The sequence below is a fragment of the Takifugu flavidus genome, chromosome 7, assembly GCF_003711565.1.
Source record: "Takifugu flavidus isolate HTHZ2018 chromosome 7, ASM371156v2, whole genome shotgun sequence".
NCBI classification, from domain to species: Eukaryota; Metazoa; Chordata; class Actinopteri; order Tetraodontiformes; family Tetraodontidae; genus Takifugu; species Takifugu flavidus.
In genome coordinates this window covers 13150643-13163924 of record NC_079526.1, presented here as the reverse complement: position 1 = coordinate 13163924, position 13282 = coordinate 13150643, and the positions used below count along the sequence as shown (strand labels likewise).

Sequence of the window (13282 nt, the reverse complement as noted above, 5' to 3'; positions counted from 1 at the left end):
TTCATGAATGCAGTTCAATTGTTCATCCTCCATAAACCGGAGATAACACGCAAAGGTCAAAAGATCATTTTAAACGGGATCCTGCTGAATTCAGCTGCGTTTCTGCAGCACAAACGGCGACCAGGGCTGCAGCTCCTGCAGGCTCGGTCTGGAAACGATGCCTTTCGCCCCACGGCTGATCAATCTGATGAAATAATGCAGCAGTAAATCAGATGTTTTGCCCAACATCAGGTGGGATCAGAGCAGCAGTTTTATGACCGTCTTTATTTCATTTCTGCTCCTTATTGGATGATTTTCCCCTTAAATCCAGGCGGCGGTAAACATCTGCCCCTCAGCAACTTATCACCCAAAGGGTTTCCTTCACCACCAACACCAGCATGATGTTTATTAAAGGTCATCTAGAATATATAATGCTCTTTTCTTTCCCTGAAAGAAAAGATTTAACAGATTTTTTTATGGATTTGTTTTTAATTCCCCGAGCGTGTGGAGCTTGATGCAAAAATGGGGCTAAAAAGGAGGATTTTTAACGGAATGAAGCGCTTCTTTCCAGCCAACCTGATCACATGTGAGTTTCTGGGTTTAATTTTAGAATAATAACTGCAGCCGGACGCACGCCGTGGTGGCGCCGGCCCGTGTGGATGCACCAAATGGCAGCAGGTTGAGGGTGCGGCGCTGCAGGGTGCAAAAGGGGGTGTTGTGGACTTCAGAGGCAGAGTCACTTACAGAGTCTGAACACAGCCGGGGGGGGCGGCGGGGTGCCCTGCCCCCAAATGGCGTTTTCATCTTCTGCGCCTCCACACTGGGTTGCCTTCATCTCAGCTCTGGGAGTTGGCTTTCAGGACTTCCTCTGATCCCGCTGGATGTGCCTTTGTCACCGCCGCGCTCCAGCTTGTGCTCGTTCCCCGTCTCATTCCGGCTTTTTCCTTCCATCCCTCTGCCGTTGTTTATCCCTGGGAATTAACCCCATGTATCTTTATTGCCAATTATTTTATGTTTCACCATTACTTTAAAAAATGAGTGCTGTTTATCATGGGAAAATGAGTTTAAGCTCGTGTTGTTGTCCACGCTGGGAAAATCTGGAAATTGGATGTTTCGTGGTTTTCCATGACTATAAAACAACTGTATCCATAAAAAGAGGCACAATCTCTGTGAGATCATCATATTTTCCTTCCCTGAGTCTAGATGTTACTGAAACGGCCTCGACCCGGCCGGGTCCGGAGCGTGTTTCCAGTGTTCTGTACATGAACGTGTCGGACATCCCGGAATTTCTTTTTGATCCGTAATTGTACTCCTCTTCACTCCACCCCTCATTCTCTGGCCGAGGTGTAATTTGAGGCTCTTGTTGGTGCTGCTGAGTCAGTGGGTCAACTTTGTTCCGTCCGTTATTGAGTTATTGGGGGGGCAAAACGAGGGCGTACACCCCGGCTTTGTTCAGGTCGGAGGTCGGATTTCTGTCGTGAATGTGCTGTGCTGTGAAGTATAATGATAGTTTTTATTGGAGCGTTCTATTGTAATCTGATCCTCCTGAGTTACGTCGCCTGATTTCAGTGCGATTCTAAGCCTGAGCTGAACATTAATCTGGCCACTAGGGGCGCTGCAGAGCACACACTGTAAACCTTACATACGCTGTGATTGTTTTAGATTCATGTGTTCATTGTCATAAAAAGGGAAAAATCAAAGGGGGTTGATGGTGATTAATGCAAGTTTGCAAGATTGTTGAGGGGAGACACATTTTGAGCCGGACACACCTGCTGTGATTGACTCGTGCTTTTCTGAGGCCCCCCAGCTCTCGACACCTTTTTACGTGACTTTTTAGGCGTATTCCTAAAAACAGTTTTCCATCAGCCTTTCCTCCGCTTCTCCTCGTTTCCTCACCTTTGAATTCGACACACGTATGAGGAGGGTTGTTCGGGAAATCAGAATTCCTGCAGGGCGTTCTGTGGCGCAGCTTCAAAGTCCTGTTGCGTGTTGCCGCATTCGCTGCACGTCAGTCGGCGTCGAAGGCGCCAGCCCCCCCACTTCCCCCGTGACTTTTGGGATTCTCACTGTCACGCCATGGTTCCCTTTTTTAGTCCTTCCTGGCTTGTATACACTTTGGGCTGGAGTCATTTCAGGGGCTACGTGTATGTCTGCTGCCTTCTCCGCCCCTGCTAACTCGTCCACCGCGGTGCGACTTCAAGGCCGCCATGTTTTTGACCTTCGTACTCTTGTGCTGGATGTTTATGTTGTCTAAGCAACAGGTGCTCTCTGTTAGCCACACTTTCACTGTCCTGCCTCGGCACGGTTCCTGGTTCTCAGCCCAACTATAAATCCTCGGCGATTTACGAGGCGTCTCTGCCGAACCTGTTCTTTTTCCACTGCAACTGTCACTTTTTGTGCGCACGCTTTTCTTTTTCGGGGAGGATTTTTCCGGTACCTGCTTATACACGCTGCGTCTGTTGCCGGACCATACATGTCTAATTACATAAAAGTTTAATTATATGCTTGAAAACGTGTCCATTTTCCTCTAAAATAAAATAAAATGGCTGCCTGTCTTTGTACTGCGACATCTGCCGTGTTTAAAGCTTCCTGGCACGGCCAGAGCCTGGAGAAATAACCTACTTTTGTCATGTCCTACCTTTGTCTACCTGTTAAGGTGCAGCAGACAACAAAAGACATGTTTTCATTAAATGTGGTGCTGCTCTTGCGGTTTGGCCTGGATCCCAGCACCGAGAGGCACGGGCACTTTTGTGTTCAGCTGCCTCCAGTGCCTCAAACCTCAGGAGCTGCAACTATTTTTTACTTCGGTGGGGTAATTTGATTGCATTTATTTTGCTTTCTGTGGTGTCTCAGCCAGGATGGTGAGACGGGAGGGTCTGAATCATAATACAAACACCAAGGAAGCGCCAATTTTCTTTTTTTCCTGGGAAATTGAGCAGGAATGTTTATTTACCCAGAGGAGAATGTTGCTTATTTTCCAACATTTTAACAAAAAAAAATAGGCAGCAGCTATTCATTACGGGGCTTCGTCTCGAACCAAACGCCAATTTTGTATGGTGACTAATGCTAAGTAGCTTTAGCTTGTGTTGTTTTTTCAGATTTTCTCTTCTCTTCACATCTCACTGCTCATTTGCGCCGTTTTTGTTCTGTGTCTTTCCTCCACGACTGGATTTTGCACTATTAAATTGCCCAGTGAGTAAACAGAGTATTTCAGTTTAAAGCTGTATTGAGGCCCAAACCCATTTTGTTAATTTTGTTTACCATTAAAGACTCGAGTAAGTTCAGTTGTTGGAGAGATTCCAGCTGGTGGGACCACTGAGCGCTCCAAATGTCACCTTGTTCCCATCAAAGAGACGTGAACAGACATTGTGCCCCTCTTTGGAGATGGTCTCCATCTTGATTTAAATCTACCTGCATGATATTTACTTTGCACTTGAATCCTACTGGAAGAGAAAACATTTAATTGATGTGTTTTTTTCTCTCTTCTTCCCCTCGGGGGCTTTTTGACAGCATGACTCCCGTTCAATCCTTTCATTCCATTTACTTTTTTCCCAGTGTAAATAGAGTTTAGTGCTCTGTCTCTTGGCTCTCGGTGTGCTGTGGCGAGGATGGAGCTTAAAACTGATATTCTTCCTCTTCTCCACCAGCTGATGTGGTTTAAATCTGTCTGTGCAGCAGTGGCCAGATCATTTATCTGACCGCTTTTTGATCTATTTCCAACATCCCCCGGTTACAGAGGCCCCCTCTGCCTTGACTGAAATGGGTTCTGCAGTGATTTGCAGCCTCCTCGGCTTTCCCCTCTCTATTTTGCTTTGTGTCCTGCTTTTGGTGGCCCAATTACCCCGAAGCTTCTGTTAGAAATCAACTCTACTAGACACAGTTGTTAAACATGCTCAAATAAGGAAGAATACATTTTATCCCGCAGATGATTCCAGGTGATTTATTGTCTTATTAAACTATGTAGCGTTTGTTTATGCTGCTTTTTGCCATTTGTTGTATTTTTGCTAAGCAAAGGAACGCGCCTGTATTTTTCTGGGTCAAAAAAAACCTAGCTAACATCAGCTGCTGAAACACGCGTTCTTCAGTCCACGCTTGTTTCATGCCTGTCCTGTGCATTGATTGGTTTAATACTGGGGCCCACATGGTTGCATCGCTCTACCGGGGGGGTAATGGCCCTGAGTCAGTCGATTGTTAAAGTGATGTGATGAGGCTGTGATAGTTTGTCACCCAGAAACTGGTAAATTACAGTCGTTTCGCAGCAATTATACTCAGAGGTGAGATCCTGTGGGAATAAAAAGAGCAGGGGTTGGTTAAAGTTAAACTAGCTAGCAGGTTTCACCAAAGAATCCAAAGAAAATGGCAAATATCCACTCAAGTGATTGATGGCTCTGTTTTTAACAATAGTTATTAGAGTTTGAGTTTAAGGTTTTCAAGGCTGTTGTTCCTCTGTCATTTAATCAACTAATTCCTTAGTTTTATATTATTCTGCATGTCATTTGCTATCACCTATTTTCTTTGTAGAAACACTCCCTTCTCTCTCCTTCTCAAACACACACACACACACACACCACACACACACACACACACACTCAGAGCAATTATAAATGCACTCGTTGGGAGGGAAAAGGATCTTTATTGGTGATCCAGGCTTTGAGTTTTTCTTCAGATTCCTGCCAGTGTTACGTTAGCTTGAGTAGCACTGCCCAATGTGAGCCAACACACCCCAGGCCACCCCCTCAGCGAGTCAGCCCCTTCAGCCCCCGTCACAATGGGCCTGACTCAAAATGAACTCTCCCCGAAAGAAAGGAAGAAAGGGCGGGGGGCTGGTGGTGAGCGCAACGGGGCAGTGAACAAAATAGCCATTTGGGAGGGCAAGGAGAGTAGAGGGACCAGTTTCCCTCCCATCAAGCATTTGTGAGGTCCCCATCCCCCTCTCAGTGCTCACACACTCCTGCAGGAGAGGCTTTGCATTCTAGATGAGGACAGTTGGACCTAAACAGATCCGATTGTTTTAATGCCTCTTTTTACTGTGCCTCCAGACTCAGTCCTAGTTGTGGGTCAGAGCTGTTGCCAGTTTGGGAGGAAGGGAGGGGTGTTAAATCAAGAGTCCTATAAAAGGTATAAGATCTCATCTCATGGTTAGACCTTTAATGATGGGAACGTGTCATTCCAAGCATATTTAATTACCTGAAATCCCGTTCATTGGAATATCTGCATTAGAACATACGTACACGCACGCAAAGATCATGTTAATGCGTGCAGCTTCTGGAGAGGCGGGGTCGGCAGCCTTGCAACTTAAAGTGTTATAGTTTAAAGCCCGGGATGGCAAATAGTACCAGCAGGTCACGACCCCGGCCCCATAAGATCACCCTGATTTTACGCTCCTCTGTCTGGGTGTACAGCTTCGCTCCCTGGATCAGCCGGTTTGACCTCACGGCGACAGTCAAACTAAACTCTGCTTAATTTGGTTAAATGGGCAGATAGGATCGTCTGCTGTCTGTGCTGCTCCACACACTGCGCTCCTTGTCTACACTAACATTGAGTCCCCAGTGTTTTTCACCCCCTTCCATGAGTTGGTTAGCGAAGTCTAATAGATGCTGCAGCTCTATTTCCAATGTTTTTTCTCCAAATCAGTTTTTTTTATTGAAAAAATACCTCAGAACTGAGCGTAACTCCATCCAGGCTGAGCTGGGGGCTCTAGTGTCGGGCCTGTTGTGTAGCAACCCGCTCTGTCTCGCATCAGGAGGATCATTGTGTGTTTTTGTTGTGTATGAGTTTGTGTTCTGGCAGAAGCTCCGCTAAGTTTTTATGCAGCAAAGCTAAATGCAGATTTCATTTGCGTTTGCTCCTTGGCTTCCAGGCTTTTATGCATCCCTGTTTCCCTGGTTGCCAGATCTGGAGGACTGGTTCGCCGCCAGCTCCTCGACTGTCTCGCCATGGTTTCGGCACCGTCGGCCAGCTGGGGTTTGTGCTGGCGTCTCTTGGCAGATGCACTGCGTAGATATTTTGATGTTATTCTCGATTAGCCGGGATTATCATGCTGCAGCACAGTTTTCACGCAGAATTCTTGTGCACATCCTGTTTTTCTTGGTTCTTTGCATGATTTGGATGTTGGTTGGAATCTGGAAAATCTGGCGTAAACAAATCTGGATCGGCCGCTACGGCGGGATTTGTAAACGTCGGCAAAACTGTTCTCCCTCTCCCCCAGCTCACTCTTCATTTACATACCAGAAACTTGCGAACGTCCTTGGGGAGTCCCCACCCCCGCCCCCGCCCCCACCCCCACGCCGCCTTTATTTTGAAATCCCTCTCACTTGAGCTTTTGCATACAGCAATGATCGACTCATGAATCTGAATGGGAGAGGTTCCAATGTTTAGACAGCATAAGGAAGGAACCTGATGCATATTCAGTTGACAGCCTCCCCCCATCCCCTCACCCCCCCCACAGGCCTGCCTGCTCTCTTAAGGGGTTCGGCCTGACACGTTTGTGATACACAGACTCGGAGCGCGTGCAGGTTTGCAGGAGGATGAATGAAACGTGAACTGCATCTCATTAACAGAAACGTTGCTTCTCAATTTCCTGTCTGGGATTTGGGTCCTGTTGCAAAACCTCCACTAATTGTAATTAGTCAAATGTTTAGGCTGCGATATTCTGCTGAGGATGATTGAATATGCTCGTTTTTGTCGTTTTTAAAGAGCGTGAGATGGTCTCAATTTGGAGACTTTCTTTGTGCTACGGTTGCTAACCTCCTACAATCTCCTACTGCTGCACCCTGCCGTTGGATCATTTAACCCCCCCCCCATTTGATTTCCAAAATAACTCATTTATTAGTTACTCTATTAATCCACTGACTTCATAACTGTGTTTTTAGCTGTGTTAAGAAGCGAGAGTCCTGTGTTACCTTGACAAAGAGGACAATGGGAACCACGAGTGGCTCATTTTTGCCCTGCAGCTCAACTCTTCCTGTTTTTCCTCCTACAGTAGTCACCTTTATCCCCACACTGCTCCACCCACACCTCCTGGGGGTCATTTTATCGCATCACTTTCTTCTGTGACTTTCCACCAAAGGAATCTAGCGCTGCGTTCATACGCAAAGTGCTGCGGCAGCCCGCAGAAATACAAACGCTGGATTTCCCCGACCAAATGGCTGCCTGTAAAGTAAACCATAATCAGAGGTCAATCGGGCCACACCAGCCATTGTGAGAAGAGTTTTCTTCTCTGTTGTTTATCAAAAATATGATGTAATTCTTGCTGTCTTGGTAGGTCTTTCGTGTTTTGACCTCACGTGCTGCGTCACGCTACCTCGGTGTGTTTTCTGCTCCATCAGAGACGCATCTCTCAGGTCTCTCAGGCACGCGTTGGCGTTCTGAGCCCGGGCCCGACCTGTTAGTTGAGGGGGGAAACAGAAGACGGCCGGGAACAAGACAAAGGCAGCAACGTGGCGAGGGCCTGAGCGGGACTCCTGCTGTTACTGTAGCTGCACGGTGAACGGCGCATCTCTTTGTGCCGTGTTTAAGGTTTTTTGGTGCTTCTGTAATTGACTTAAATGAATTTAAAAAGAATATTTGGTGTTTATAATTTCTGGCATCGGGGTTTCCTGCTGCAGCCACAGGCTCCAACCCATGAACTGTCCTTTTTTAAAGCATGTTTATCCGTGCGTGCGCACGGGTAAAAAGCTCTCAGTGGATCACGTAACACCAGTAAGCGTTTGCTCTGAAGAGAGGCATAACTTTAATGCCGGTTTACGGCCGTGCATAAAATTTCAAATTTAGTGGGACACGGACCGATGTTTTCCTTCCCTACCGCAGCCTCCCCCTGGCTCGCTGAGCGGCCAACACAAATTCTGCATCCAGTTAATCACCTGGTGTCAGAGCGATGAATGCTGGGCCGCACGGTACCGCGCAGGAGTCCAACATCAAAACTGCTTCTGTTTCACTTGTTTTTCACCAGTTGTGTCTCTTTTTTTTAAATGATTTATTTGTAGGTTTGGGATGCTTTCATTTTTGTGTTGGGTGTCAAAATGAGGTTTTTTTGTGTTCATTTGAGGTAAAAGAGGGTTAAATAAGACAAATCCGGTCTAAAGTTACACTTACAGATGAGAGAAAAACCACAAAGGAGTGTCATTAAAATGTAATCCTGAGTGTTAACTGGACTTAGTTCTGTGTAGCTGCTGCAGGAGAACAGAGGAGCACAGAATGTCTTGGTAATAGAGAGACTTCAGAGGCCAGATAAGATCTCGCATCATGCTGGGAAACCCGAGCATGCGACCACGCCAGAACCCCCCCACCTGCCCCACAACACCCACCACCCAGCCCTCTGTCTCCTGTCATCTTTTTGCCTTCTCTTCTCTCAGTCTCCTCTACGTTCACCTCCCAGAGGCGCCCAAATGGGCATCTGGCAGAATTTCCTGTCGTTTTATACGGCCTTTTTTCCCCTTCTGTGTTTTATACGGTCATTTTATAAAAACCTATCGTGTCGTGTCTTTTGGATTCATTTATGACTGGGGTCAAGAGGACGACGTGTTAGTGTTAGAAGAACCAAGCAAAGCCCCCTGCCAGTCTTTTTAATCAGCCCCTTTTCATTCTCACTCCATAATATTGCCAGAACTGTAAAACTTTCTCAGCCGTTTGTTGTCCAGTTTATTCAAAACCTTTCAAAGATGTAAAATTCAGGGTAACCACATATTTACAGAAGCTCCTGAAGACGATGAAATGTCCTGGACGAACATCTGTCCACAGGGCTCAGTGGGGACCTCGTGGCCGGGCCTCCACTTCACTTGGATGCCTTTTCTCAGTTTGTACATCCCTGGATTGTTTGGACTGGAGTCTCTGGAGTTTCCCACCTCTCAAAGGGGTCGGTTTGGTTTTTGGCTTTGACGGGAAGTATCGCGATGGTGTGACCGGGGCCTGTGGTGCCTCCGTCTGTTGGCATTGAGCCCTGAGAAGGCTGAAGCCCAGGCAGGGCTCGGGGGTTTGAGAGGGACTCTGGCTCTTTCCTGCCACCTGAAATCATCAGCATCAATGCACATGCATAGAATTGTTTAATACTTTGACTCTCGGTCACGTCTGGGCGACCAACTAGTAAGTTATACGCTCAAAACTGCAACCAGCTGGGTTCATTTCTGTAAAATGTGTAATTCTGTTCAATTGTCCTGCTAACCAAAGCAGGATTGCCACCACACACAAGTACACCCAGTACTTTGTTTTAAGGTTCCTAATTAGTGGAGGATCATTAGTGCCTGGTAAATGCGGCCTGTGGCGACGTTTTAAAGACTGAGCCGCTTTAACATCAAAGAACCCCCCTCCACCCTTTTACTTCCAGATACTCCGGGACGTAAACACACGTACCACAGCTACGACACAAGCCCGCACTAAAACTGATCAGCTTTGATTTCTCTCCTTTCCTGCTTTTATTTTGCCTTTGATGATGAAAAACCTGAAACTTTTCATTGTTTCCTAACTTCTCCCAGTTTCCCGCTGGGTGCGGACTCGGTATTTGCCAATAAACGCTGGTCCCATTAGACGCCAGGTTGAGTTTTATGGAAGTCTTTACATATATATAAAACTCTGGAGGCCACCAGGGTTTCACCATACTTGAAGCTGCGTCAGTACTTGGACGTTTTTAATGTTTTTTACAGAGGTCAGAAGTCTAGACATCACCATTTAAGCCTATATCTTTGGTTCTTCAAGTTTTTCACAAATAGACACAAATAGAATTAATGTAACCATAATCAATTTAGAATCCACAAGAGGTACAAAAACATTATATTTACTCTTTGTTTACAGTGCATCTTTGTGTAGAAGAGTCATTTTCGTACACATCCCACCCTTATGTACCGTAAATAGGTAAATACAGTGCTCAGATTTTGTTTTATTACTGTCAAATTAGGGCTAAAACAACACTGCATTTCCCCTCTTTCCACTGTTTCCCTCCATTTTCCTGCTGTTCTGTTCCTCTGTTCCACCCTCAGTCCCCTATTTCTTTTCTTTCACATGTGGAAAACATTATATCCCGTCTGCAGCGAGGGAGAACAAACATCTCAGGCAAACGATGGCTTCTGGGGAGGTCATAAAAATGGCGTTCAAACGTGCTTCGGCGTGATGTGATCACAAATGCGCAGCTGTCTTTAGACTGGATGTGCATCTTTTTGTGCTCAAATAATGACTCCAAATATTTTACAGGGAGACAAGACGGAGAGTCACAAAGTTTTTAATTAGCTTTTTGGCCCCGCGGCTCTCCGTACAGGGCGTGGTTTATGTGTTACAGCCCAATCATTGGCAACGACAGCAGTCTATGCCTTTTTCTGCATCTTGATCCCATTTTTAACTTATGCATCTGGGGCTGTATGGCATTGCTGACAGATGCTCCGCCTAAAGACGGGTTTAATGTTTTCCTCCACTGATTCTTTCTACAGTTTGTGGTTGTGTTTTAGGTTGCTGTGGAGACGAGCTTTTTTTTGCCCCTCCAAAGATGTAACAAGTGATTTGCATGAGCTGTGTTATTCCAGCGTGGAACATGTTGTTTCTGTCCTGTTCTTAACTACAACACACGTGGTTGTTATTAACATGTGGGCCACTAAGCCATATTTCCCAGTAAGCAGAACATAGGTTAAAACTGTGTTGGTGGTACATTTTGAAGCTATAGTCCAGCCCCAGGCTGTGCTTTTTAAATGTTAGCTTGTCAATCATCTATGGTTCCGTCCTTGAAGAGTCTTAAGTGCAATTATTCCTGTACTAGCTGCTCTCCACTTGTGACAGGATTACCCAGATTCCCTGAGGCACAATGCTATGAACGGGGCCTCCCTCTCGGCCCTGGAGCCGTTTGGATAGGTGGGGGTTGCGGTATTTCAGCACCACAGCAAGCATGTGGTTGCCTTTGTGCGCAAAGGTTTGTGGAATGTTGGACTATTCACTTAGAGCAACTACTCAGAACATGTTTACACCAGAGATTTTGATAGTAAACCTACAGATTTTAATGTTTAATCTGATTCAGCGCTGGAGCAGCAGTGTAAAAGCTATTGTGAAGCCGTTGTTGCTGCCATGCATTACAATTTCCATAAAAGAACACTGGGCTGGTTTATCCATTAGAGTTTAATTTCAAGTTACTATGACAACTACATGGTGAAACTGTAGTAAAATGGGCAGGAATCCTGCATTTTTCCACTCTTCATGCGTAGTTCAGCACATAAATGGAGAGATTTAAACAGTTGCAAAGCAAATCACAACTAACTAAGCTATGACGCCGGCCCACACGTCTTTATGATGGACAGCGTTCCGGAGACTCTGGCTCAGGTTGTCCATTAGTCTGGCTCAAATGAATTGATTTGACCCCCCCGCATTCATCTGAGTCCAGCAACTAGCACTTTCCAGATGGTTTGTGATCTGATTAGCAGACCTACACCACTAGACTGGAAAAGAACCACAGTTAGCAGGTTTTTTTGTTCCTCTGTGGCTGTTTTAGTAATAACAACCCTCTTTCACATCTGCCTTCTTAATACAGCTCCCTGCACTCTTTTATTGTGGGAAATTAAAGGGATTTGCCCTGTGCAAGGTGAAGGTATTATGATTTTTAGAATTTGGCCATCACTGGTCCCATTAATAATCAGTGTTTACTAGGAAATCATGTAAACTGTATAATAATAATTGCATATTGCAAGTCTGTTGTGTATGTTTCTATATTTTTACTGCAAGTGTAGTAAAGTGTCAGTGGTACTGAGCCAGATTTGCACCCTTCACGTCAGGTGAATTTTTTATTATATATTTAGTTTATTGTAATGTGTTTGTCAGAAAAACATAAAATCATTGTTTTCAGACTCCTTCTTTGTTCCCACATGCCCCTCCTTTGATTGTCCTTTGTAGTATTTGGGTAGAAAATCGACAGAGGAGCAAAGCCGGGAACGGAGACGCGGCAGTGAATCGTGGAGGGGGAAAAAAGTACCGGTAAATGATATAGTTTCAATTGCACATCCCTGGCTCTAGCTCTTTGTAGTGCAATGAGCGTGGAGTTGGCTCGAGGCAGGGTGGGATGGAGAGAGGACTGAAGGAAAAGCAGCGAGGGGAAGAGAGGATGGAAGGAAGGCTGAGTTGTATACCGTCAGCATGGAGGAAGCAGCGGTTGCTCTCCCCTGGGCTCCGGCCTTTTATGTGTCGGCTGTACGGAAACGGATCTCTCAGGCCGAACGGCTCCGAATCATCCACGCAGCGCAGTCTGTTTTTCTCTCAAACATTCACAGAAATGTCCTTTATTGTGCAGTGCGCCCCACCCGTGGTGTGAAAACCTGGGGCCGACCGATCGGCGATCTATAAAACGCTCCATTTGTGTCTGCGCATGGGCTGGTCCTAAATGAGCGTGGATTCCAGCTCCACTCCAGCCTTTGAAGATGTTGGAATTGCTAATTGGAGTATTCCCCACTACACAGAGAGCCCAGTCGCCGGCCTCCTGTTCCCATCGTCTCCTTTCTCTTCCTCCAGCATGTGCCGCTCTGTTTTCCTGCTGCTGTGTCAGAATCTCAAGTGTCAAGCATCAAGGCTGGGAACCTGGATCATCTGTCTGCATTTATTTTCTTTTTAGCAGCCCCTCCAAGGACAATGGCATCTCTTTAGGGCCAAAGAGCCTCTTGGGGTAATTTAGGGCTGACGGTGGAACAGAAGAGGCAGCTCCAATTAAATAGATGCCATATAGCATACGGGAAGAGTTTCTGCAGTCAAAACATTTAAATCAGCAGCTTTTGTGGGGACAAACAGGATTTAGGGGGGCGGGCAGAATGATAAAGGGTGAACGTTGGGACTAATAAACATCCTTAGGCTGCGATTCAGTGTAAAAGAGGATGGGAATGTTTTTAGAATCTGACGGATGGTCGTATTCCCTTCCTGTAAACGAGAGCAGCATTTGAAATAACAGATGTGATGATAGATGCCACCATAACTCAGGTTAGAAAGGTTCCTGTCATTCATCCTCCCAGCTTCAGTCGTTCCCGGGAAGCAGGACTCTGGATCAAGCTAATCTGATGGGACAAAGCTCTCTGTGATCAGCGGACGGGAGATTCTTTTCAGCTCTGTTGGAAAACCTGCCGGTATCTTCACACCCACCAGCAGTCGCACAGCAAAGACTCCAGTTTAAGCCTTCAGGAATGTTTGAGTTTACAAGTCCGTTGAATTGATTTTTATGCCAAAGCAGCAATAGTTTAGAAGAGTGTTGAGCCCCCGTAGTCTTGGTTCTGTTTGTGAGTGAAAAGTGAATTCAAACTTTAAAAAAAACAACCCAAAAACTTGGGTAAATAAAAAACCTTGGTATAAAGATGCC

The 13282-nt window shown here is 45.9% G+C and overlaps 1 protein-coding gene across 2 annotated transcripts in view; it reads left to right on the top strand.

Annotated features, from left to right (window-relative positions):
* Window positions 1-13282, top strand: part of cachd1 (cache domain containing 1) — a 43635-nt gene that overhangs the window by 897 nt on the left and 29456 nt on the right. The window lies entirely within an intron of this gene.